This window comes from Vicugna pacos, chromosome 11 (assembly GCF_048564905.1).
Source record: "Vicugna pacos chromosome 11, VicPac4, whole genome shotgun sequence".
NCBI classification, from domain to species: Eukaryota; Metazoa; Chordata; class Mammalia; order Artiodactyla; family Camelidae; genus Vicugna; species Vicugna pacos.
In genome coordinates, this window is record NC_132997.1 from 101,023,438 (window position 1) to 101,047,461 (window position 24,024).

The 24,024-nt window shown below is 52.8% G+C and overlaps 1 long non-coding RNA gene and 1 other non-coding gene across 12 annotated transcripts in view; one reads left to right on the plus strand and one right to left on the minus strand.

Moving 5' to 3' along the window:
* Positions 1 to 15,825: 15,825 nt before the first annotated feature.
* On the minus strand, positions 15,826 to 17,614 carry LOC140699492 (uncharacterized). Its single transcript, XR_012077714.1, has 2 exons — positions 17,194 to 17,614; positions 15,826 to 16,576 (listed from the first exon to the last, which is right to left on the minus strand). It is a non-coding gene; the product is annotated as an uncharacterized lncRNA (long non-coding RNA).
* A 1,465-nt stretch (positions 17,615 to 19,079) lies between these two features.
* Positions 19,080 to 24,024, plus strand: part of LOC102542137 (uncharacterized) — a 29,424-nt gene continuing 24,479 nt past the window's right edge. For 3 of the 11 annotated variants that reach the window (XR_012077709.1, XR_012077712.1, XR_012077705.1), the window contains exon 1: positions 19,080 to 19,403. This is a non-coding gene — a transcript (uncharacterized protein). Of the gene's footprint in view, positions 19,404 to 21,855; positions 21,992 to 24,024 lie in introns of all 11 variants that reach the window. The other 8 variants (XR_012077710.1, XR_012077713.1, XR_012077704.1 and 5 more) reach the window with 4 other exon arrangements.

The following is a 24,024-nucleotide window of genomic DNA, read 5'->3' on the forward strand; positions in this document are numbered from 1 at the left end:
GAAAGAAAGAAGGAAGGAAAGAAAGAAGAAAGAAAGAGAGAGAGAGAGAGAGGGAGGGAGGGAGGGAGAAGTGATGTAGGTCTGTCAAGGAACACAAGAGGCAACTGGAGAGCCCCCAGTGGCCAAAGCTGGAACAACATAAGCAACAAAATGAACAAACAAACAAAAAAAAAAGTAGCATTGGATTACAACCCAAAATTCAAAGTAAATATCCAGAGTGCATATATAATCAGATAAATAAATAAACAGAAAATATATAATCTCCCATGCAGAAAAATTCCAAATAATTCGTGTAGCTGGTCTCCCTCAGGAAAATGGGACGTGACTCCCAAAACTTGTTCTGCAAAGCCCCTGACTAGAACTCCCTAAAACCATCGAGGTCATCGGAAGCAAGGGGGTCCGAGAGCCGTGCGCGCTGCAGCCAGCCAGTGCTGCCTGATTGTACACAGCGTCCTGAGTAAGGTCCTGGAACAGGAGCAAGACATTACGGGAAAACTGCATCGAAATAAAGTCCTAATGTGCTGATGTCGGGTCATGAAGTGTGACGAAACTCCTTGTTAGTAACAGAGCAAACGTGGTGTGCAGCGTAGGAGCCTCTGAGCTGTTAGCAGTGTTTCTCTAAACCTGAGCTATTCTCCAATAAAAACCTTACTTAGAAATGACTTTAAAATGTTTTCTACATGGAAGGTGATAAAAGAAATGTTCACATATTGAGATACAGGGAAGTCATTCTGGCTTGAATTTGATGCTAACACAGCCCGTCTGCGGACTGTCAAACACACACTGTCCATCTGCTTTAATTATTAAAGAAAGGGCGCACTGACCAGAAGTAAAAACACCCATGGTAAAAATTAAGATTAAACGCCCCTCTCCCGGGACGCCGGCGCTGGGCCTCCCTTGATGATAAGACTCCCTTCCCGGGTGCCCAGGCCAAGGCCACGCTGACTCGCCGTGGGCGTGCTGGTTTGGGCCCTTTTTTTTTTCTGAAACCCTGAAGAAATGTACCCCTGATTTGTTTAACGTTCGTTGCTCTGACAAGACATAAAACTGAGAAACTGCTTCTCCGGAGCAGCTCCTCAGAGTAATTTAGGAAGCTGGCTTCCAGGCTCAGCCTCAGTTTGGCTCAAATAAAACTCTCTTCTGTTCTTATTACTGATTGTTGATTATTTTCGTCCACAAAGGCCGCTGAAAATTCATGAAACATTAGCGCTGGAGTGGCCAGAGAGCCAACCAAGTTGGAAGAAATCTGATTATCAAATCCTACTTTGTATACTTTTTAAAGTTGTGCATACACTAAGATAACTTTATTTGCATACATCACCAAAATTATGCATTATTAAATTGTGCATATATGTATGCACATGTAATAAAAGTATTTCGAGACAAAAAATCTCTTGCGACTCTAAGATTATATTAAATGCCTATTTTAAAGTGGGAAGCTGTCTGCTGTTTCATCTCGTGTCACTTACTCCCGCTCCGTCTTTCTCTCCTCCACCGCCACCCCTCCCCACCTCGGCTCCCGCCACACCCCAGGTAACCAGTGCCATCTCCGGGGCGAGGGGCGTAGGCAAGGGGTGACAATCTTTATTTTTAAATAATAGAATTGTATATTGGATTCCTGATTTTTCAAACCATCATACCAAAAAGTCCATCGGACTCATTTCCCCAGTTGACTGACGTGTATTTTAAGTGAAATTGACCACAGAGGTGGCATCTTGCAGGCCCAGCCAACTCAGCCCTGATCACCAGCCTGGGCTGCTCTGTGTGGCCAGCAGCCACTGTTCCACAGAGCCCGGTGTGTAAACCCAGCATCAGGAATCAGATTACTGGAAACTGCTTTCCCCTCTGCCAGGCACTGTGTGACATCAAGCAAGTTAATTAACCTCTCTGAGCTTCAGTTTCCTCGTCTGTAAAATAAGAGAGAACATAGGACTTAACTCGTAGGAGAGTCCCAAGGATTAAACAGCATCCCTCTTGAGCACAGTCTCCAACACCAGCACTCCTCCATAAATGCTAGTTGCTGTGGGGGAGGGTGGAGCTCAGGGGTGGAGCGTGCGATCAGCGTGCTTCAGGTCCTGGGTCAATCCTCTGCCCCTCCATCCAGAAGAAAAATTTTTTAGTGAATAAATAAATAAACCTAATCACCTCCCCCACCCCTGCAAAAGGAGACTAAATAAACAAGAGCTAGTCGCTGTGGCGGTTGGATTCTCTTATCTTCACCTGTGCAGATAGAGAGCCCCTTTGATGATTCATGGAGAAAATTAATTGTTCCAAAAAGGTTTTCTAAATTGTTTGTTGGTAGACATATTGTTTCCTACTGCAGTGGCGGGTGTTTTCAACTTAGAACAAGGAACACAAACTAGTTAATTAATACGTGAAATAACTGTGCACACGTCTCTTCTTTCTGGAGATTAAGACACTAAGTCACGAGACGGAATAAAGAACAGAAGAGGACACTGAGAAGGCAGAGGCACCTGTGTGACAGAGGCCACCGCCAGGCGCCAAACTCCCAACACCCTGTCCAGCGGGGGGTGTTCTAGGCGAGAGGCGGGAACCCGCAGCCCAGAGAAGAGTTGGAGCCCAGGCAGCCGGACCAAGGCTGCTCCAACAGGGGTCACAGCCATCCGCCCAGTCTCCTGGCTGCCCTGCTTGCTGGCCAGAGACCTTCTGGGGCCGGTGTCTGCCCACAAGCAGGCGGCCTTGACCTTGTTTATGAAAAGCTCCTGTTAGCAGACACTCCCTGGCTGGAGTGTCCACTGGTGCTCAGGACAGGACTCGAGGCCTAATAGCTAGATGGTCATCACAGGCTGAAGGCTCTGAAGGAGAGGCACCACTGCTGTCCCCAGACCCCGAGTGGACGGAGCCCACGGGCCGGGCAGCCTGCAGCCAGTCTCCGAATCCTGCCCACACCTGCGAGGGGCCTGGAAACGCTGCCGCTTGATCCAATGTCACTCACGAGCCCCCGAGGAGCGCAGGCGACCGGAGCCTGAGAAGAGGCCCCAGCTCTGACTCCCTCCGGGGGTGGCCTGGAGCAAAAGCTGCTCATCACACTGGGCCAGGGCGGGGCCAGGGGGCCTGGTGGGGGCTGCTCTCAGGGGCTGATGAGAGGCCCTCGGGCTCCAGGTCCTGGGCAGGCGTCTCGGCCATGTCCCCCTCCCCTGGGCATCGGAAGGCTCACACAGAGTGTAGTCAATGCCAAGAGCTAAGTAAACGTTGGGGTTGTAATTATAACGGTTCCTTATCAAATTAAACACCCGTGTCCACAGTAGCAAAGCTCTGCGGGGCAGAGCAGGTCGGGGCGTCCGTGCTCATTAAAAATTCCAAGTGGCTTTGCATCATTTTGCTGAACGTTGCATTAATTCTTGCCTTTTCTCTCCTCATTAAATTCTATTCCTGGAGCTCTTATTAGCTCCCCGGTCTCTCCCTGATTAAATAATGACCCAGGATCACTTGTTCTAGCGTCTCCCGTTTTCACCACACACCCAGCCCAAGGCTCCCCAACTCGGGACGCCTCCATGTTTGCCGTTGGTGCCGCTGGGTCGGCAGCATCTCGCCATCAGCCCCATTTGTGTGTGTGGACTACACCTCTCACGGCACTTATTAAAACTTGTGACTTTTGGTGGGGGAGAAAATTCGTTTTTACAAATAACTAGGTTGGAATTTGATCTTCCTGCAGTAAGAGGACACTAATGACACCCATTCCATCAGCCCAGGTCTCATCTTGAAGTTGGGGACATGACAGGGAGCTACTCTCTCTGACAGCAGCGAGGAAGCCCGTCCCCTGGCTTCTTCCTTTGAACTGGGCTGAAGCCACCTCATTACCTGTGGGTGAGCAGCCACACGACCTGTAACAGGGTGTCTGTCTTCCCACAGCCCCCAGCCATGATCCTGGGATTCTCTCACCATTCACAGGGTGGCCTGACTCCCCCATCATCCTGGGGTTCTCCCAGCGCGCACAGCAGTGGCTGGACCCTCACTGGAGGTGGAAATGCAGAGGCTCCCTGGCCTTCTGTAAAGAGAGGGATGAACTCTGTCTCCTCCTAGAGTATATCACCCAATACAGTAACCATCAGCCACATAAGCCATTACACTTAAATTTAAATTAATTAAAATTAAATAACATTTAAAACTCAGTTTTTCAGCCACACTAGCCACATTTCAATAGCACCATGTGGCCAGTGGCCACTTTATTGGACAGTGCAGACCTAGAGCATTTCCTCTTCACACGAAATTCTCTTCATCCTAGGGGTAAAACTCTGATTCTGACCTCCGGGCCGCACCCTCCCAGTCTGCGTATGAAGGCCATCTCAAGGATCAATTACTTCACATCTGCTCAGAGGCCCCCAAGCACTGAGCAATTCCAGAAGCAAGAGGAGAAACTCCAGAGGGCTCCCGCTTCCTGCCTGCATGCTCAGTGGACATTTCCCAAACATCCCCGTGTGTAAGCAGCAAATGAAGCCACAGCCGTGATGGCGTCCCGGGAAAACAGAGGGCAGCTTGAGAAGGGAGTGACACTGCCGGTCCCACTGCTGGGGCGTAATCTCGGATGACATAAACCCATATTTACTAATTAAAGTTTCAGCATTGTCCATTTAAGTCACGGAGTTGACTTTTCACCTCCTAAAGCCTTCATAATTGCTTCAATAACTATGCTAGAACTTTATCTCCGTTGAAATTGTCTTTTTTTGCATCGTATTAAAAATGTTAAGAAGCTATATTGAAGACCTTACCTTGCAATTAAGTTGAACCAACTACATAAATCAACACTGGCTCTTAGTCCATTCAAGGGAAAAATCTGAATTACTGCTAATTTAATAAATATTTTAAAAGTCTGAGCAGATGAGCATTTGATTGCTGTCCGAAATAAGCATATTTGATCTATGGCGATAAACAAGTGAGACATTACCCGAAAAGCCCTGTGCTGGGGTGGGGAGGTGGGGAGGTGGGGAGGGAAGGAGGGTGGGCTGGGGCCTGGGCTAGGCCCAGGGGAAGAGGGGGTCGCGGGATGGGAAAGGCAACAGGAGTGCACCTGACAGGACCAGGCTTCAGGAGTGTGCATCCCAGGTGTCTATTTTTTCTTTCTTATTTACGAGCACAGGAGCTCATCTGAGCGGCATTTTTAAAGAGCTGCCCTCCTGCCCTTTATCAGCAACGTCCCTGAGAGGTCTGTGTGGGTCAGCTCCGCAGGGGCCCCTGGGCGGGGGGGGGGGGGGGGGGGCGGGCAGCTTGCCGGGCGCTGTCCATGGTCCTGCTCATTCTCAGCAGTGGGGCTTCTCCCTTCCCCAGACAGGACGTGGAGATGGTCCGTAAGAGGTAAACGTGAGCCTTAAGGCCAAAGTCCAGGTCAGTTCCCAAACAAAACTTTCAATGCTCTCAGATTGTCACATCTCAAAATAACACTGCCAGTTGGTTTAGATTGGAGAAACAGGGGACTTCCTCCAGGCTGGAGGGACGGGGACCGGCATGAGCAGGCCTGCCCAGCTCGGGGCCCACATCCATCACCTGCAGGAGGAAGGCTCTCAGACACTGAACCACTCACCTAAGGTCGCCCAGGGAGAAGTGGCAGGACCCGATGTCCACTCCAGATAGGGTGACACCTCTCAGGCTCCTTGAACTTTCTCCAAATTCAGAAGCAAGTGAACAGCACACCATGGTTCTGGGGTGTGACCTGCCTGCCACAAGCAGAAAATACTGTACAAGTTTTACTCACTATTTTTTAACTTCAGTATTTCACCCTACCTGTGATACACTCATTCATCTCGACAAAGAAGCACTGCTAAGTGAGGTGCCATGGAGTAAGATGGCGCTCCAGGAAGACACGTGGTTTTCACCCAGTGTGCTGCGTGCTCTGGGACCCGGCGATGGAGGGAGCCGCCCAGCCTGAGAAGCTGAGACTGGAACTCTGCCACGCAGTGGAGAACTGGCCAAGGACAGCTTTTCTTCCCTGAACACTTGCCCTATTAAGGATGAGGCGGGGGCAACTCCCACATCAGAGCGTCTGTCCTCACCCACACGGCCCACTGCTCACGGGCAAACTCCACTGCTGTCACATGTGCTGCTGGCGGGACAGCCCGGGACTCAGCCTCCACCACTGTCGACACTCGTGATGCAGTGTCCATCCAATGGCAGCGATGGGCACCACTCCCAGCCGGCGTCCAGCCCTCAGTACCTTGCAAATGAACCCAAACTCCTCGCATATTGTTATTCATATTATTTATGAAGCCTCATTTTTCCAAATCAAGTGTTTTTTCCTCAACCCTGACATACTGATCTAAAATGACAAGCGCTGAAATGGGGACTCAAACTGAGATCCCGAGAACAGAGACGTGAGTCCTCGGGTCCAGCAGTAGAAGTTGCTGGAGCCTTTTTGAAAACTGTGTGTTTAGAATACCAGATAACTGAGAGAAGTTAAGGAAAGGTAGTAACATGTAATGAGCTACCACTGGTGCTTCTTAAAATCATCTTCATCATAGGAACTCGGGTGAGACTGCAGAGCGCTGGTGGGTGTCACGTGTTCACAAGGTGGGACATCCCTCGCTGGTTCTGCTGCCGGTGTTAAAGCCCCTCCCAAGCCAAGTCTAACGCAGGGGAGAGCAGGTAGGCTGGTGGGGGCAGTTCCCCGCTCAAGCCCCTGGGCCAGGTCCATGCAGGGCCTGCTCCCGTCCCCAGTGTAATATGACCCCCTCCCGCACGCCAAGTCCTGGGGAGACTTCGAGGCTCCAGGCCCACAGGTAGGGCCTTACTGAGGGGTCCTCTGTCCCCACCAGGCAGAATTGGAGACGCAAAGGCCCACCTGGCCCTGTAGATGCTCACGGCCTGGAGGAAACCACCAGTCTCTGTGCTTGGACTCAGGGTATAATGGCCATCGCCTCACCTCTAGTTGTCCAAATAACGTCTTCTCGGAATCCCAGCAGCTCCGCCTGGTGATGCTGGTGCCCTGCCCTCAAATCCAACCTGGGAGAGAGAACCCAGGAGGCGGGGTTTCTAAATCCACCTGCTGTACATGAACATACATATATTCACATTTTTTTCGCTGTGAGCTACCACAAGATCTTGTATCTATTTCCCTGTGCTGTACAGTATAACCTTGTTTATCTGTTCTACATTTTGAATTCCCAGTCTGTCCCTTCCCACCCCCCGCCCCCTTGGCAACCACAAGTTTGTATTCTATGCCTGAGTCTGTTTCTGTTTTGTATTTATGGTTTTTTTAGACCCCACATATGAGTGATCTCATATGGTATTTTCCTTTCTCTTTCTTTTTGTGCTCTACACTGAAATCGTAGAATGACTATTCCTCAATTTAAAAAAGTTTAAAAAAATCACCTGCTGCTGCCCCATGCTGCCACCAGGTGTCACTGTGGCAACAAGGCCTCACGGTCCACTGCGGCCGGGAGCCCTCTGGGGCCCCTGGATGCCAGGTAGCCCAGGCCCTAGGGTTCCCAGTCCTCTCTGACCATCAGCCACTTTCCCACGGCACGCCGTGTCATCACACTGCCCAGGCCAGCCTCTTCCTCTGCTGGCTGGGGCCCTCCCGCCTGGGGATCTAAGTGGGGGCCTCCCATCCACAGAGAAGGCAGCAGGCTGAGCCTCGTGACCTGAGCCCTGTCCTGCCAGAGCCCCACCTGCACATAGTGGTGGCCCTACACCCAGGTCCAGGGCAGGGGGCTTGGTCAGCCTCAGGGATCCCCTGACCCCCCAGTTGTGTGATCAGGAGGGCAGCTCGTGGGCGTGACCTGGTCCAGAAAGGGTGGTGCCTCATCTCACCCGCTGCAGGTGGGGTGCTCGTCTGAGGCCTCCCAGCTCCGGCAGGTGGCAGTGGTTGGCTCCGCACAGGACGGTCCAGTGGCTGCTGGGAGCTCCGTCCTGAGCCGGGCGAGGTGGGGCCCAGGCCCAGGACACGCGGAGGCTCCGACCCCCTCGCCAGGTGAGAGTGAGGGGCTGGCTCAGGACCTGGGACCCCTACCCAGGGCCCCCCCCAAGGACACGCCTCCCCCAGCTGCTCCTCCCCGGCTCCTCCCAGGCTCCCTCCCTGTCCTAGGAAACGCGATCTGAACGAAAAGGGAGCCTAGAACATGGCAGAGAGGGAGACCCAGCCGGCGGTGCGGCCCAGGGCCAGAGGACAGGCAAGGGCCTCAGTGCCTCATCCCTGAGAAGGGACGGTTCACGATGATGAAGACGGACAAGGGGGTGATCCTGGAAAATACAGCCGGGAAGTCCTGGCAACGCCAACAGCACACTGTCCCGTTTTCCACGAATTGGCAAAAGCCCAGCAAACCAGACGCGGCCAGCTCCCCAGCCTTTAAACGAGGAGCAAGGGCGCCACCCTGTGGCGGTCCTCTCCCCAGGGGTCCGCGGTCACTTCTCGGGGCGGGCTCAACGGGAGGGTTTCTGCCTCTTCCCTCTAACTGCATGCATCTGGTGGAGCTTGTGGTGCTAAGCGAGGGAAGCTGGGAAGAGGAGGAAAAATGCCACATGGTCTCACTTGCATGTAGAATCTAAAAAAATAAGACAGATGGACTTATTTACAAAACAGAAACAGACACACCAACGTAGAGAACAGACTTACGGTGACCGGGGGGAAGAGGGCGGCAAGGGGTAAACGGGGAGTTCAGGATTTTAAGATAAGCACTGCTGCATGTCAAGCAGATGAACAGCCGAGTCCTACTGTGCAGCGCAGGGAACTACGCTCAATACCTTGTGACGGCCTGCAGTGCAAAGAGTATGAAAGGGAGCCTGAACACGTGCAAAGCCGAAGCACTGTGCTGTGCACCAGACAGTAACACACAATGTAAACTGACTCTACCGCGGCTAAGAAACAAGTAAAATCACTATTTATTTGGGAGGCCGGGACGTCCACACCCCCCACCCAGCACGCACACCCCCACATCCTGCCGGAAGGGCCGGGGGAGCCGGGCGGTCAGCGGACAGCCTCCCAGCCGCCCCTGCCCTTCCTGCTGCTCCGGGGCCTGGACCTGCCCCGCCCTGGCCGAGGGCTGTCGTCTGAGGGAGACTGCGGGTCTCCTCCCCAGTGTTGTGCACAGCACTCCCAGCACAGGTCCTGGAGGCCAGACGGTGAAAGGGGCTGGGCAGCGGGAGGGGCTGTCTTCTCCTGCGGAGGCGGGTGCCAAGACCCCCAGTCAGGCAGAGTGTCCCGAATCCAAATGACTTAGAGCTGGTCACATGCCCCGCCCAAAAAGGATGTTTTGTTTCTTTGGGGGACAGGCGATGCCAGGCTTTATCCCCTGTCCCTGCTGTTGGCATGACTCCTGTCCTCTGAACCCCCAGTCACCTTCCCCCCGGCAGTGGTGGGCATCAGCAGGGAGCCTTCAGCAGAGGCTCCACCTGGGACCTTAATTAAGGACGTTGTCCCCTTCCCGCCCAGGCCCAGGGTCAGTGATGGGGACCCTCTCCCAGGGTGGCCGTGAGGACCCAGGAAATGAGGCGGCAGAGCCTGCAGGGAGGGGCTGGCTGGGGAGCACGTTCCCCTCCTGGCCCCCAGGAGCAGGGGTGCTGGGCCCCAGGCCCGAGGGTGGCACCCGAGGGGGTTGAATTGGATCCCCTTCCTGTGGTCAGAGGAGATGGCATTCGCTGCTGCCCTGTGGCTGGGAGAGGGAGGGCACTGCAGACCCCCCCCGGGAGGGGGTTCAGCTGGGAGGGGAGACGAAGGAGCACCTTCACCTGCTCCGACTCAAGGTCCCTCGGCCCTGAGACCCGGGGCAAGTTCTTCCCCTCTAGCTGTGCCTCAGTTTCCTCACCTACAAAAGGGGTCAGAGGAGCCCAAATTAAGAAAACTTTGAAAGGAAATCAGACACATTTGTGGTCCCTGGTGTTTGTCTGACTCTAGAATGGACTAGACTGTGCTCAAATTAACTTTCTATCGAATGTGCTTTGACATCCCCCGTGGCCCTTGTCGCTCACAGCAGGTTTGATGGCTGAACTTGTACGTGTGTTTGCCTCCTTGGTACACAGCCTGACCGTATATGAGTTCATTCTCAACCCACGCCGGGGGCAGGGGTGGTTGGGAGCCTGGGTCAGGACCCCAAGCCAGCGGGCTGGCGTCACAGGCCTCTGGCACTGCGCTCCATTTCTGCCGAGCCCCTCTGTCGGTTTCTTTATTACAGCGTGCCTCTCCGGATGTCCCTGGAGTGGATACGTGTGTCCATTCCCCGCCAGATCGGGCCCAGCTCCTTGAGGGTGGAGACCCCTCCCCACCCGTGGGCTCCAGTGCAGAGCTCGGGCTCAGGTCATGGCAGGGCTGAGCTGCTGTTTGAAAATTCCCGCCACCGCCACAGAGTCACCCAGGGAAGGACCCGCCTCTGTCTTGCACGGTGGGCTGCTCGGGGGAGAGGAGGAGTCTGGGCTGGGGGGAAGAGCAGAGCTGGCACAGAAGTTGAGTGGCTCTGCAAGAAGGGCCTGGGAGAGGCGGGGTGGGGTGTACGCAGCCCCAGGCGAGGCTGGCACTTTGCAGGGAGAGCAGACCAGCCGGGAAGCCCGTGGTCCTCAGCAATCTGCTGCCTCCGAGGGAGGTGACACCCCACCACAGACACACACATACATATACACACACACACTCCCACTGTCACCCCAGCCCACCCTCTGAGGCTGGGAGGACACCACACAGGGGTGCCACCCCATCCACCCAGGAGCCCGGTTACCACCCTGGACCCAACCGTCCCTGCCTTGTGAGCTTTGGCCACATGAGGCCATCAGCTCCTCCCTCCCTGGCCCCAGCTGGCCCAGGGGTGTTGGTCCCCGAGGGTCCTGGTCAGGTCACCCGTGTCCCAACCCTCCCTGCAGCCCTGTCTCGTGATAGGAGCTCACCTGCACCCTCCTTAGTTTTTATGACTTCTCAAATGGTTTTTCAAATACATCCTCATCTTCAAGGTGTCCAAGTTCCACACTGCATGTAATAGAAATGCAGCAAAGAAAAGGGGCTGACATACAAAAGGAATTTTTTTTAACTTAAAATCTTCACTGAAGATGCTCAGAAAGCATCATGGAGGCCCATGCCGCATGGGAATCCTCTCTGCCTGCCTCCCCACTGCCCAGGGCGCCTCTTTCCAAGCTTCACCCAGATTCACACACTCTGCCGGGGTAGCTGCGGTCCACCGGCTTCCTCCTCTGTGTCCAGATCCACCCGTTTCTCTGGATGTTGATCCTTCCCACAGCTGACTCTGGTCAGTTCACAACAGGTCCCAGAGATACAGGACCAGGTCCTAATCCCTGGAACCTGTGACGTGAGCTTATTTGGAAAAAGGGATTTTGCAGGTGTGTTTAAGCTAAGGCTCTTGAGATGAGTCCATCCTGGGTTACTGGGTGGGTCTTAAATGCCATCGCAAGTGTCCATGTTGGGGAGAAGCCGAGGGAGACAGACGCACAGGGGAGGCTGTGGGGGACAGAGGCAGAGATGGAGGTGGGCAGCCCCTGGAGCTGGGAAAAGAGCAGATTTTCCCCTCCAGCCTCCAGAGGGAGCAGGGCCCTAGCGGCACGTGATTTTGTCCCAGTGGCACTGATTTTGGACTTCTGGCCTCCAGAGGCATGGCAGAACAAACCCCTCCCGCTGTAAGCCCCCAGGCTTGTGGCGGTTTGTTCTGGGGCCACAGGACACTCACACACCAACCTGCCTAATGTCTCTGGGCTCCTTCGTGTATTTTGGATACAAGTCCTTGCAGACATGTTCTCCCAGTCTGCAACTCGCCTTTTCTGTTCTCCGAACAGCGTTTTTTCACAGAGTAGAATTTTTTTTTTATTCCAGTGAAGCCTGACTTACACACTTTGCTTTCATGGATTGTGTCTCTGGTGCAGAATCTAGAGACTTGTCAGCAAACCAAGGTCTCCTGCCTCCTCTTCTACGTTATTTTCTGGGAGTTTTGCAGTTTCGTGTTTTGCATTAAGGTCTGTGATCCACATCGAGTTCATTTTGTGAGAGTGTCAGGTCTGTGTTGAGATTCATCCTTTCGCATGTGGATGTGCAGGTGTCTGAGCAACATCAGGCGAACACCGTCTCTGCTCCATGGGTTGACTGCTTTTGCTCCTCCATCAAAGATCAGTCAGCTATGGCTGCGAGTCTAGTTCTGGGCTCTCGGGTCGTTTCCACGGACACATTTGTCTTTTCTCTCACCAGTGCTGCACAGTCCCGACTACTCCAGCTTTATTTTCAGTCTTGAAGTCGAGCAGAATCAGTCCTCCAACTTTGTTCTCCTTCAGTGTCGTTCTGGCTGCTCTGGGTCCTTTTCCTCTACATATAAACTTTAGAGTCAGTTTGTCGATGTCCACACAACAACTCAACAGGACTTTGAATGAGCTTACGTTGAATCTATAGATTAAGTTGGGAAGAACTGACATCTTGACAATACTGACTCTCCCTATCCATGAACATGGACTATCTCTCCATTTATTTAGGGCTTCTGGGACTCCAGTCATCAGAGTTTTGTCATTTTCCTCATGTAGCTCTTGGATATATTTTTTAGATTTATACCTAAGTAGTTCCCCTCCCCCCTCTGGTGCTAATGTAAACAGTGTTTGCTTGTCATCTCAAATCCCACTTGTCATTAATGGTTTACAAGAAAGCAACTGACTTTTGTATGTTAACTTTGTATCCTGCAGCCTGGCTGTAATCGCTTAATATTTTATTTGCTTAATAATACCAAGAGTTTTTTGGTGAATCCTTTCAAGTTCTCTACATAGACAATCGTGCCGTCTAGGAACAAGAAGAGTTTTGTTTCTTCCTTCCCAATCTGTATCCCTTTATCTCCTTTTCTTGGCTTTCTGTGCTAGCTAGGACTTTCACAACGATGTTGAAAGGAGTGATGAGCAGGGCATTCTTGCTTGTTCCTAATCTCAGGGGGATATTTTCTTGTTTCTCACTATTGAATGTGACATTGTCTGTAAGGTCTTTGTAGATGGCCTTTATCAAGTTGGGGAAGTTCCACTGTATTGAATATACACTAAGTTATGATTAGAAGTTCCCATTTTTAGGGGGGAGGGTGTAGCTCAGTGGTAGAGCATGTGCTTAGCATGCATGAGGTCCTGGATCCAAGCCCCAGTACCTCCATTTAAAAAAACAAAAATAATAAATTTTTAAAAAGAAGTTCCCATCCTTTAAATTGATTTTTAAAGTTATTTTCCAGAATTCCTGGTGGAGGCAAGTTTTAGGAAGCACGTCTCCCCACGTTCCCTTACCTCTGCAGATGCTTAGGGACCTGTCCTCACTCCAGGCAGACCCCAGCTCCCGCCCACGAGCCCCCTCCCATTCCCCACAGCCCGCCCTCCACCGCTGGTGCCTTTTCTCTCAGGGCGCCTCTCCAGTACCGCCTGCCACTTGAGCATTTTCTTCAGTCTGGAAAAGCTGTCAGGCCCCTGGAGAAGCACAGGTGGATTTAATCAAACCATCTTTTTTTAAAAGGAAAAGAAAACATTTCCTTTCTAAAGTGGATTTTAAAAATTACGCAGCGTGCTGGGCGTTGTAACGCCTCATCAGGCGCCGACACAAAGGGCTCTGAACTTGCTGCCGCCCGGCCGCGGGGCCCCCCCACCCAACTCGCTGAGCCTCCCGCGTGGCCCTGCCCTGGGGTCCTGAGGGGCCCGTGACACACACGTCCGCACGGGCCACTCAGATGGGCCTCCCACTTGCAAGATGCTTTTGTGGGCACAGTGACCGGCCCCCTGGAGCATCCCTTCTGTCCCTGCGGCGCCCTCCCGTGTCCCCTGCGCGGCCAGCAGAGGGCAGCAGCTGATGAGGAAAGGCGGGCAGGGCCGCCAGTGCCCTTCTGCAGGGCCTCCATGCTCTCTTCCACTCAGACAGTAAGGGCTGGGGGCCCGAACACCATCCCCCACCTCTCTAAAGCTCAGTGATAAAAATTGTTCACATTTAGACACAGGTGACAGTTTTCAGAGCCGTGTGTCTTTCTTTGTGACCTCATAACCCCTCTCTGCTAAGGATGGAAGACCACCCTAGACAGGCCGGGGCCCCTCCGAGGGCCTACACTGGAGGAGCAGAGCGAGGTGTGGAGCCCTGTGACCCACAGTCCCAGCGCCCCGTCCCCACGTGCCCAGGAGGGACATGCGGTCACCAGCACCCACTCTGGACCAAGCACCCTGGTCACCACGCTCCCCAGACAGGGGCTGCCTGGGGTGCACGTTCACCCCAACCGGGCCTCCAGTTTTAAAGTAATTCCCCAGAATTGCCCCAAGTTCATGCCCAGACGCAGGGACGGTTTTTAGAGCTCAGACTGATCTCCTGTGAACGAGCACCACCCGGGCTCGTGGCAGGTGGGGAAGGACATGCCTCGTGCTTTGTGTCTTCAGGTGATTCTGGAGCCTATTTGTCTGCACGTGTGGGCGGGGGACCTGGCAGTGTGCCCCTGAGAGTGAGCCGCTCCGTGTGATGGGTGTTTTGTAGGTGGTGAGGGCACATGCATCCGTGATAAAGGCTCATCAGAACAGTGTCCCGCATGGAAGGGAGATCTGAGCTGAGGACAGAGACAAGAGGAGGTGCCGGTTCTGGGGCGCGGTTGGGCGAGGGGTCCCTTTCTCCCTGGAGAGCCTCCCGCAGCTTCTCAGCGTCACCTGATCAACCAGGCTGACACCTTCTCCCACAGGAGAGAAGGCTCACATTGTCAAGGAGACTTTAAAGAACAAAGCTCTCTCTCAGTGAACTGGGATAAGTGGGGGGATATTTCACATTCCCTGCACGTGATTCAAAACTCAAACCAGCTCCCAGGAAAGGAAAATCACAGCATATTCTGAACTGCGTGCCTTCATACTTTTGCTGACGAAAGGCTCTAAACCGCTTCAGATCCGCCTTCGTATGTATAATCCAGAGAACAAAACTGCGTCGTGGGACATCGTGGCACTTAACGTTTGATTTTTGAAAGGAAGTTATCCCCATCTGTGAATTACTTCTTAAAAAAAAAAAGCTTAAAATGAGCAAGTGTCTTTCTCACTTTTAAATATCCGGTTCGAAAATAAGAAACATCACATCGCTGGTGTTCCAGAACGCAGGGGACCGCCAGCGAATGTCGGGTGCCGGCGAGTATCAAATTTAGGGAAAAAGACTTTCCCCAGGGGTGTGTGAAGGTTTCTTCCAGATTCTACTGCTCACGGATGTGTCTGGATGCCCACAACCTCACCCTGTTGCTCCACAAGTTCAAAGGACAGAGAAGCCCCCGAGTACTTCTGTGCAGGACCATGGGGTTGGGGGGGGAGTCCCCTGCCGTCTCCGAGCCCGGGGGCCCCCGCATGTGGGCTGGATGGACGGGCTGATCCCCAGCGAGCAGGTGCCACGTCTGCCTCCTCCCTCTGCCCCAGGGATGAAAGGGAGAGAGCGGTTCGAGCTCCTGCCAGGGCACTGCCGGGGCTTGGGGGCGCCCCAGGTAGGTCGAGCTAAGGGAAGAGTTTTCTCCTGTGAACTCTTGCTTCGGGGGACCTGGAAGAGCTAAGGAACCCGAGGAGAGAAGAGAGCCATTAATTCCGGCTGTGAGCAGGATGCTGCGGGGTGAGGCCGAGGGCACAGGTGTGAACCCGCTCAGAGGAGAGGCCAGGAGCCCTCACCTGAACAAGTTTCTAAATCTGGTGTATTGCACTCTGACCAGCAGGGTACACTGATGACAATTCTGAGCCGGCTGCTACAGCTGAACGTGAAAACAATCCACATTTAAATGGTATTCAGTCACTGAGCTCTAAATAAATCCAAGAAATTGTTTCTAAAAACTACAGGTCTGCAGGGAAGAACAATTAACAGGGCCTGTTCCTCTGTGACTTCTTCCAAACTTCCAAGACATAAAGTCCTCTTTGGGCTTGGTGAAAAATTAGATATATGGTAAGTCAGGTGTTTAAAATATCAGTTTTATTGAGCTATAACTCATGGACAATAAAATGGAATCTCAACGTTCAACGGTTCGGTGTTGGATGAGTTTTGACAGCAGTATGCACTTGCGTAATCACTTCTCCAACAAGATACAGAACACTCCGTCACCCCAGAATGTTCTCTCTTGCTCTCTCCCAGTCAGTCCCCGCCCCACCCCACAACCACCCCCCACCACCATCAGTACAGAGTCCTTTAGCCTGTTTTAGAACTTCAGGGTTCTCCAGAGAAACAGAGACAATTGAATGTATGTGTATATGTTAAGAGACTTATTTTAAGAAATTGGCTCATGTGATTGTGGGAGATGGCAAGTCTGAAATCCACATGGCAGGCCAGGAACTCGGGCAACAGCTGGAGTTACAGGTTGAGGCAGAATTCCTTCTCCGAGCAACTTCAGTACTTGCTCACAAAGCTTTCAGCTGATGGGGTGAGGTCCACCCACATGGTCAGGGGTCATCTCCTTCCCTTAAGGTCAACTGATCACAGATGTCAATCGAAACTGCAAAATACCTTCACAGCAACACCTAGATTCATCTGAGCTTTAATAACTGTACTGCACCCTAGTCAAGCTGACAAAGACTCACAGTCTTCATGCACTTGGAATCACACAGTCACCCAAGTCGTTTGTATCAGCGAGTAGCAGTCTCTCGTATAAGGACAGTAGACTAGACCCCAATACACACCAGGCATTTCACAGTTTGGCCATGAGATCTGAAAATAATAAAACAAGAAAATTGCCTTTCAATACCCAGGGACTTGTAAACACCAGTTCAAATCCAGAGTAACTCACTGAGATTTCAATTCCCTAGCATCCTTAAAATGGAATAGTTAAAAAATCTCTGGATACCAGTTGATGCCCAGTGGGACACAAGGAAAACAGCTCACTATTTTCAGGAATATGTTACTTTTGTGCTGTTTTAAAGTTTTAACTTAATGGTAGCTAATTAACCAAAGAACACAGTCTAAACTAAAACTGATTATTTTGCTGTCACTTCAAAAGACTTATGGTTAACATAAATTAAAGCAATTGCATAGGAAAGTCTGAGGCCAACTCAGGTTTTCAACTGCTCAGGGAAAGACTAGCCAAATCTATCAGTAAAAAAGGGAAATTATAGCCCCACTTCTCCGCTCCTCTTGAAAACAACGGATTGTTGTTACTACCTCCATTCATCTCCTCTTACTCTTTTTTTTAAAGTAAATTTTATTTTTGTTTTATCTGTTTTTAATTCTATTCTTTTAATGGCAGTACTGAGAGGACTGATCCCAGGACCTTGTGCATGCTAAGCACGTGCTCTTCCACTGAGCTATACCCTCCCCGCCCCTCCTACCTTCTCTTAAACTCTCTCAAAGCAGGTTGGCACTGGCCACTCCACGGTGACTGTTTCTGCCCAGGTCAGTAACGGCATCCCAACTGCTACAACCAAGCGGTCCATCCTCAAGGCTCCTCGTGCAGAGTTTGAAAGCAGACCCCTCCCGCCTGTCTTCCGGGGCGGGGCTCGGGACTCCCTGTGCTCCTGGTTCTCCAGCCCACCTCCCACGTTGCCCCTCCTATGACTCCTTCCGGCTGTGTCCAGGAGCTCTTCCCCATCCGCCCCGCCTCCGGGGGTGAGCTCATCCAGTCTCTTCTGGCTTGAAATGCCTCCAGCTGCTGGCGCCTCTGACTCTACACCCCCAGGCCCGACTTGCCCACGTGCACCTGCCTTAGCAACTGCTCCACGCTGTCACAACTAACCAATCAATCAGCGTGCAGGCCAACTCCGCCCAGCCGTTCCCCCGCGGCGCCCCACCTCGGGCGCAGAAACTCCCTGGTGCCAGGTGCTCAGACCACCAGAGCGCAGGGGTCCCTGAGTCCCTGCTCTTCCCAGGGCATCCACTCCAACGGTCAGTCCCAGGGCGCTCAGCCTTCCAGACTGGCATCTCTGAAACCCGACCGGTTCTCAAGCCCGCTTCCCAGGACCACCTCATCCAGGACCACTCAGCCCTCATCCCTTTCTCTGGATGACCTCAGCTCCTTGCGGTCTATTCTCAGCAGAGCAGCCACAGTGGCCCCGTTAACGGCCAAGTCAGCTGCGACCCTTCTCTGCTTATGACCCCACTGCTTCCTATCGCGCCGGGAGACCATCCCACTTCCTGGCACAGCCTCCTGCAGACGTCCCCACGGCTTGCCCCCTCGTCTTCTTGAGGTCTTCTTCAGTCGCCGTGTTCAAACTGCAACCCTCCCAGTACACGCTGCCTTTCCCTCCTTCCCTGCTTTACTTCTCTACCCGACTCCATCTGACTTACGACATACTCCGCTTTATGCCTGATTTTTACTGAGATGTAAGCTCTGTGAGGGCAGGCATTTTGCTGTTTACCCCGCACCTGCGGGGCCGTGAACAGCATGTGACACATAGCAGGAGCTGACAAAAAAATAGCACTCGTGGAGTGGACAAATGTTCCTGATTTGAACCGATCGTCTTCCAGTGGTGCGATACGGTCACCATCAACTTCGCAATAGCCCTGAAAGAAGTTATGATTTCCCACAAAGGAATAATCCCCTCGTTGGCCACAGAAACCACACCCTCGTATGAAAGGGCGCTGGGCCACATGTATTTCAACACTATTTCCCTAAGATTGTATACTGGGACTCAAGGAACCCCTGAACTAGCAATCTGGTCGACAACGGGAGTTCTGTGCAGGGATGCCTGAGCTCCGGGGCCTGGAGCGGTGTGGGAGGAGAGTGATTTCCAGTGCGGCCACTGGCGGTGGGCGGCAAGGACGCTCTCAGGTGCTGCGCGCTCCAGCTGCGGCCGCGGCCGGGAAGCTCCGCCCTCCAGCCGCCCAGCGCGGTCTCCATTGGCTGCTCCCCTGAAGGACCGCGCCCCCATTGGCCGAAGACGCTGGAGGCGGGCCCCGCTCGGGAATGGGGCGAAGGCCGTCTCCCGCCCTCCAAAACTCCCCAGAAGGGCGGGCAGTTGGCCCGCAGCAGCAGCGCTGCTGATCCTCAGGGGAGCACTAGGCTCCAGGCCCACAGCCGCCCTCCGTCCGCGCGTCCCCCAACGCGACCATCTTTTCCAGGGGGCGGGGCGCGGCGCGGCGCGGCTTTGCTCGCGCAGGCGCAGTAGGCGCGCCCCGGCGGCCCCCACCCTCGGCCGTGCGCCCGGCCCCGCCCAGCGCAGAGGAGCCTCCCAGCGGCCCCGCCCCCGCCCGCGGCCCGCGGGGGCGGAGAGAGATGACGTCATCAAGCGGGGCGACGGGCTTTGGGCGCCATTTTGAAAAGGGAAAAAAAGTCTGGTGGTGGCGGCGGCCTGGCTGAGGTGCTTGGGCGGCAGCAGTGCGGCGGCTGCGTTCTTGCTCAGCCGCCTTCTCGGCGCCCGCCCGCGCCCGCCGGCCCGCCGGCCGGCCATGGCAGGTGAGGAGCAGAGGTCGGGCGGGGCGCGGGCCTGACGCGCCCGGGGTGTCCGCGGGAGCCGGAGGCGGCGGCTGCCCCGCGGGCCCAGCGACTTGCAGCGGTGCTTCTCGCAGGTCAAGGCGGCCGTCGACGAGGACGTGGCCGAAGGTGAGGCCGCGCAGCGGGGCGCGGGGCCGGCCCTGGGGCCTATGGAAGGAGCCCGGTCCGCGCAGGGAGGCGGCCCCGGGGCTGTGGAAGGAGCCCCGGTCACGCAGCCTGCGGCTCTCGGGGCTCCCTGCTCCGCAGGCGGCTGCCTCCTGCGTTCGCTGGGACTACGGAGACGGCCGCGGGAACTGGGGACTCGGGAGGCACACAGCTGGGCTGCTGCAGACTGGCGGGAGTGGAGGGAGCTCGCACAGGCCCGCGTCGCGAGGCTCTGGTCACCTGGCGATGGGGGCAGCCTGCTGTGCCTCAGTTTCTTCTTTGAAAGCAGGGCTGGAGCACTCGATCCTCTGACGTTCTTCAGCTTCACGTCAGTTCTTGCTCCCTTCTCCAGTGATGTATTTTAAAGTTCCTGCTCCAGATTTTACTCTTGAACTTTACGGCGTTGCTTGAAGTAGGTGGATGTTTCCCTTAGTCACAGTCTCAGGTGAGCCACGGCGCAGACTCCAAGGGCGTCGCCTGCCCCAGCTTCCCACGGCGCCGCTGTCATCTCAAAGTCGAGCACTTAGAGGCTTTCCCTCACACACACGAAGGTGGACTCAGAAGTTTAATTAGAATCACATGTGGGTTTTTGTTACTGTTCTGCCGTCTTACTGAACATTGTGAACCTTTCTCCTTCTCTTGAAATTGTCTGTACGTGAAATACACCTTTCTTGCCCCCAATAACTAACAGCCTCTGGCCAGGTGTGTTACACCCTTCCTCCACCTGCCCCCTCCTTCACCCTGCACCTCTCCCTGGCAGTGTGACACCTGGAGATCCTTGGCCCTGAGAGTCGAACAGCGCCCAGGTTATTAAGCAAGTAAAACTGTGCTTTAAGAAGTTTGTAAAGATGTTCATGATTTGAGGTTGAATTCTGTTTCTTTTATATTCAAGATCCTTTTTTTTTTTTAAACTTTGCAGTGCCAAGTCGGTGACCATTCACCTTACTCAAAATTAATGTCAGGACTAAATCAAAACCCGTTTATTTAGAGGAAGGGAGCTGGGAGAGCTTAATGCCTGTCTCAATTTCTGGTTTCTCTCTTTTTAGAAGAGACGTTTTGTTGGCAAGCTGAATGACTTAAAATTTAAGGCCTACTGAAATGTATTTTAAGTGTGATGTTACGTTTTGAAAATGGTGTTCTTTTTAAAAAAATCTTGGCAGAAATAGTCTATTCTCTAAACTGGAACTTTTTGCAATTTTAAACCCCTACTTTAAGTAAAAATTTGAATGTATCTGAGGGTTGGTATTTTAAACTTTTTTGTAAGATGGCTTTGCGGTAGTTACCCGCATACTTTTTGATCGTTGTGTGCATTCCAGGCCTGCTGTCTTACCGCACGGAATGCTCTGGCTTTAGTAATTCACCTTACAACGTTTGTTATGCCGTCACGTAGTTGTGATAGCATTTGTTCGAGATGTGTCATTACCGTGGACGCCTGCCGTAAAGGAGGAGGAAGTAGTTGTTCACAGCTAGTGATTGTTCAGCAAGGATTAGAAAGAAACTGGTCATGGAGCTGGTTGTGCCCCGACTCCACCTTCGTGAAGAAACGTGGATGAGAGGGAGCTAGGGTGTGGGTAGCTTGAGGCTGGTTCCTGTACCCGAATACTCGGATGTAGAACTGAAGTCGTGGTCCGGGGTTGGTTTAGGTTCGTGGCTGGGGAGGTGTTTTGTTCTCGAAGGTTCGTGGTGGCCCAAGCTCTGCCTTGGAGAGCGCCCTGGTGACCCTGAGCTTTGGGCCACCTCTCTGGTTCCCGCTGCGATTGATCAGAAGATGACTGGGATCGCGTGGGCCTCTCCGCCCCTGAGGAAGGACAGCACGTGGCGAGCGTGAGGGTGTGAGGGTGCGCGTGGTCTCCCCGGCTTTGAAGGGTGAGGCGTGAGTACGGTGGAAAGTGGCTTTTGATTTCCTTTTTGTTTTTAAAACTAATAGTTTTGGGAAACTCCTGAAGAAAGTATAGTAGTGTGTAAAATTTGATGATTTTTTTTTAAACAGCAGGGTTTTGCTTGTGGGTCAGGCCAGCCATAGAGCTGCCGGGGAGTCCCATCTCCCTGCAGGTGGGCAGAGAGGTGGGCTCAGAAGGAGATGACTCATTGTCCTCTGGTGACAAGATGTGTACGTGACAGTCACTGGTGACTTGCCCCTTTCTCCGCCCCTGCAGCAAGCTGTTGTGCTGGTAGGGTGGACTAGTCCTGAAGGTGGACTAGGTGAGCTTTTATGCCTAGATGAGCAGAAGTCAAAGTAGCCAAACCAGGCGGAGGCTTCCAGAAGGAAGTGAGAAAGGAGCTGTTAGCGTGTACCTCCAGACACTGAACGCTCTAGCTGCAACTACTCTTTGGAAGTTGTTAACCATTTGTGCAGATTTTTCATGTGTGATGTTTAGCCACCATCACTCAGCCCCTGCTCTCTTTCCTTGGACAGCTTTCACCACGTGAACCTCTTTTACACGACAGTCCTTTGCTTGTCTGTCTTCGGTGGAGTGTGAGCTCTGTTTTAAGCTCGAAGGCTCGGTGCCCCGCCCCCAGCCCCACCACCTCATAGAAGACCCAGCCTGGAGGTAAAGATGCCGACAGTTGTTGTGTGTTCCGGTGTTCCGGAGATTGCTTCAAGTTGTGCCCATTAATTCAGTCTTCAGACAACCCTCGGAGGGAGGAACTCTTGTTCTTCCCAGTTTTAGATGCAGAAGCCAAGGTACACAAGGCAGGTAACTTGGCTGGCGGCCGCTCTGCGGCAGAGCCAGGGTTTGAAGCGGGGCGGGAGTGCATCAGGGACCCTTTGTGGCCAGGCTGAAGAAGCCCCACCATGGCACATGGCTGACCAGCCTTGGGCCTGCTCTGTCCTTGCAGAGCTCGGGAGAGGGCTCACCACCAGGAATTGTCGGACATTACCTCTGAAAGAAGTGAAACTGAGATGTCTTTAAAGGAAGTGCCCGTCAAAACCGTGTAAGACTAGTAACAAGGGAGGAGGGTGTAGCTCAGGGGTAGAGCATGTGCTTAGCAGGCATGAGGTCCTGGGTTCAATCCTCAGGACCCCCTCTAAAAATAAACAAGTAAATCTAATTACCTCCTCCAAAATTTTTTTTTAATTAAAAAAAATTTTTAAATTGGTAACAAGATTTAAGAATTGCCATTCTCAACATATCTGAAGAGTAGATGACACAGAAATGATAAGCACCTGGAACAGCCGCGTGCAGACAAGCGATGTCTGACGGGAAGAGGCTGCCCTCCTGCAGGGAGGCTTTGGGTCTGCTGCTGCTGTTCACTCGTTGCCTTCCCTGGTTTCCTGGAGTCACGATGGGGAGGGGCCGGCCAGAGAGGGGGGTTGTCGTGGACGGTTACCTGGTTTTGCATGCTCCTTTGTACGGGTTGATCAGAGCTGGTCCTTTTAGCTCAGGATATGTAGCTTCAAGTGTCTAGGCTTTTCCTTTGATGATTTTGTTTTCATCAGTTTTTTAGTCCAGGATCTAATCTTTTGCTTTGAATTAGACATTAATCTTTTTCTAACAAAAGAATGTTTAACAAAGCTAAAGGTTGATCTGCTTAACTCAAGCTTGAGTCTGGGGAATTGTATAAATAATGTGGTATCTGGGTAATGGTATGGCCAGCCTTTTTGAAAGAGTTTACGTAGATACCATGAAAGAACGAAACGTTTAAATCAGGTGAGGATAAGAGAAATTCAGAGCACTTGGGCACCAACAGCAGTCGTGTTTCATTGAATATGAGATACAAGTGATTTCAGAGCTGTTAAAATGAGGGAAATGTGCTCTTTGGAATCACTGAAATACCAGATTTGTGAATGCAAAGCTTTCCAGTGTAGTCATTATTTTTAGAGTGCTGTGATAGATTTTTCTGTGTGTAGAAAATGGGCACCCCGTGTTCATCACTGGCCTTTTCAGTGAGGGCGGTGGGGCTCTGTGTCGGGCGTTTGGATTTTGTCCGGTCGGATGCTTACCTGCTAGTGTAGCATTCCCGCTTACTTCCTGTTTATCCCTGTGCTGCCGGAGAGAGCCTTCAGGACGGCATCTTCTGGGGAGGGCCATCAAACACGAAAAGGATCTGGAGACATCCTTGCAGTTTAATTAGAGGAGAGCTTCCTGGGGAGATTCTGCCTTGAGGAAATCAGGTGTGTGTGGCTTTCTGAAGATGAATGTGTTCAGTGTGCCTGCTGAGCCCAGCTGCACTGTGGTGTCTCTGAAGTCAGACTGTCCATTGGAGAAGCGGGACTGATGTTACTTTATACTCAGATGATTTTTTTATTCCTTGATTTTAAAACATCTGTTGTTTCAGTGGGGAACTTGGGGTTCAGTTCGTGTCTGCTCTTTACCATCTGAAGGCCCTTTCTGAACCTCAGCTTGCTTATCTAGCAGTTACGTTATGAGATTTTCACTGAGATAAAGCAGGGTCGGGGCTTCTGCACCTGTAAGGTGGTGGTGAAGTGTCCGCGAATTCTCATGTGTTTTACGGTGTTTGGGCTTGGTTGTAGCTGTATTTAAATATGAAAACAGCAGTTGCTTGTTTTTCCTGACCTCCCCCCAGTCTCTCTGCTCACCCCAGATCCCTTGCGTAGGGCCTGACCTGTTGGTTTTTCCAT